The following is a 3,045-nucleotide window of genomic DNA, read 5'->3' as shown; positions in this document are numbered from 1 at the left end:
CAGGTGGATCACCTGAGGGAAGGAGTTCGAGACCTGCCTGGCCAACATGGTGAAACCTCGTCTCTACCAAAAATACAAAAATTAGCTGGATGTGGTGGAGTGCGCCTGTAATTTCAGCTTCTCAGGAGGCTGAGGCAAGAGAATTGCTTGAACCCGGGAGGCAGAGGTTGCAGTGAGCTGAGATCACACCACTGCACTCCAGCCTAGGTAACAGAATGAAACTTCATAAATCAGCTCTGTCTAGGCAGTGGGCAAGGTGAACCCACTGGGCGGTTACAATTCCCTTCCATCAAACCCACCTGCTGGCTTTATCAGTAGCCTTTTGTCATATACAGGCTGGAGGTGAGTGAAGCTCCAAAGTCAGGTTGGGATTACGTCTGAGCATGTCATGTGACACCCTCTCATTAAACTGTGGTTGTGTTTCCATGGTCTTCACTTGGAGCTTCAGCCAAGATTCTGAGAAAACAGAGGAAGTCCCATTTAACATTCTCTTTCATGGGCATCATAGCTCATTGCTATTGCTTATTATTTTAGGTTTGTTTTGCCTGTCTTTCCTAGTAGATTGTGGACTCTTCTAAATCATTGGCTAGATCATAGTCTTGTCTGTCATCCCAGTGCCAATGTTAGGACTTGCTGCCTAGTAGGTATCAGTAAATAGTCATTGAATGAATGAATGAATGAAAAATAAGATACTAATTGAGGGGAATAGGGAGCTGAAGAGGCATCAAGCAAGAATTACACCTGAAGACTGTTCACCTCTTTTTTTCTCTCCAAATGAATGTGTCTGTTTCTTTTCTTGAATACTGAAAAATTCCTAATGGAAACCTAACAGTTCTATCTGGTACACAGGCAGGTGACTTTCCCTCTGTAGGCCTCTTTTTCCACATCTCTATATTGGAGGCTGGAGTGTTAGACTAGACCTACATTCCCAAGCCTTTCCATTGCTGTGCACTCCTTTCTATCATTCTGCCATCATGTTTAGAAAGATTTTCTCTCAAAGGTCATACTCCTTCCAATCCCACTATGTCCATCAGAATTTGGGGGTGTGTCAGCTTTTATTGGGTAGTGATGCTTGTATGTTAGCTATTAATTTAATTTTATTTTTCTTGTTTCAGTATTTATCTTGGTTTTGATAAATAATCCTTAGCTAGAAAGAGCCCAGTCTCCTATTGTGCAATGTGGTAAATCACCCCTACCTCAGCCTCCCGAGTAGCTGGGACTACCAGCGTGCACCACCACGCCCAGTTAATTTTTGTATTTTTAGTAGAGATAGGGGTTCACCACGTTGGCCAGACTGGTCTCAAACTCCTGACCTCAGGTGATTCACCCACCTTGGCCTCCCAAAGTGCTGGGATTACAGGTGTGAGTCACCGCGCCCAACCAACAAATGTTATTCCTAGTTACCATTACTAAGTCTACAATCCCATTTTCTGGAGAGGACATTAAGATCCCGCACCCCAGACGACCAGTGAGTTTCCTACCTTCATGCAAGGGGTCTCTGGGTGAGTTGCCTCATGAAAGCTCCCGATAATCATGGAAATAGCAGTTTCTTTCCAAAGCACTAATTATGTACCTGGTATTTCTCATATGCCTTAGCTCCTCAAACTGCAGCAAACAAACTCCATGGAAGAGAAAAAAAATGGGACTCCAGAGACTTGAAACCACAGCCACTTGTCAGATGCAGTCCCCAACTCTGAAAGTGAGAAGCGGAGGCAGAGTTATCTCCTGAAGCACATGGATACTTTTGAACAGGTTTCTTAGATCAAACATAAGGCTTTGCAGAAATCTAGCACTTTGCATTGTTCTCCATGTCTTAGAGGCTTAGGGGTGCAGCATCATACCCCTCTGGCATCAGGACAAGTGAGAAGCCTCCAGAATTGTCTCACTCAGGCTTTACCACGATCCTACCAGATAGATGCTATTTTTATCTCCATTTTGTACAGGAGGAAACTGAGGCACAGCAGGTCAGTGTGTGTGCTCATTTGGTAAGTAGTACAGCTAAGATTTAAAATGGGTCTTCTGAAGGCAATTCTCAGGCATCGTCTCTTGCTTCAGGCTGCTTCCGAAACCTTGGGTCCATCCACCCAGGCCACCAAAAACTTCCTGAGATGATCAGAGGTAGAGCGTGTTAAAGAAAATCTGTTTTTCCAGCGGCGGTTCTGATTCCTGACTCAAAACCCCCTGCCCTGGGAAATTCTGAGCCCCCCACCACAGAGTTCTGCTCCCAACGTTTCCCCAGAAACTCCAGCACTGTTTCTATCTTCCCCAAACATTGAATCCCCACTGTGGGCCAGATTCTAGGAACACAGAGATGGTCAGTTGATTGCGCATAGCCTCCAACAGTGACTATTTCAAATCATTTTCTTTTAAAATGCCTCTTTGCAGAAACATGGTGTTCCATATGAGAAGGACACTGGACTTTGACGTTAGATTTGAGTCCTGTTGTAGCACTTACCAACTGTGGGAGCTTAGCCAAGTCGCCCGTCCTCTCTGAGCCTCAATTTCCTTATCTATAAAGTGAGGCGCTGGATACCTCTCCTGTAGAGTTCTTGTTACGATTACATGTGAGCACATCTATAAAACACTGAAGACATGAGCTAGCCGTTATTCTTTTTAAACAGTCATCAGGAAAATTTTGATTTTCCACCTCACAGATTTCCCAGTAGAATATGCTATCCTGAAATGTGTCTAAAGGTCAAAATTTGTAAAACCGAAAGGAAAAGACACTCAGCAAAGTCCAGCATCATGACTTGGCAGTGTCCCCAGTGGCCAGGTGCAAAGGACCACCCAGAGAGGGGTTTTCAGACCATTGTAAATACTGTGAGTGCTATTTAGGACTTACACACACTCAGACACATGCACACACACACAAATATAGATACAGCCACACATACATCTGCAATTCCACCGCCACACATAGACACTCAGACATTCAAGCACACACAAATATCTAGTCACACTTCTAGCCCCCCACCACTCACACACATGAATACACACACTTACACTTACAGTCAGTCTTATGCACATGCCAAACTCATAAACAGA

This window comes from Mandrillus leucophaeus, unplaced genomic scaffold (assembly GCF_000951045.1).
Source record: "Mandrillus leucophaeus isolate KB7577 unplaced genomic scaffold, Mleu.le_1.0 Scaffold162, whole genome shotgun sequence".
Classification (NCBI taxonomy): Eukaryota; Metazoa; Chordata; class Mammalia; order Primates; family Cercopithecidae; genus Mandrillus; species Mandrillus leucophaeus.
The sequence above is the reverse complement of the archived record's forward strand: the minus strand, read 5'-3'. Positions refer to the sequence as shown.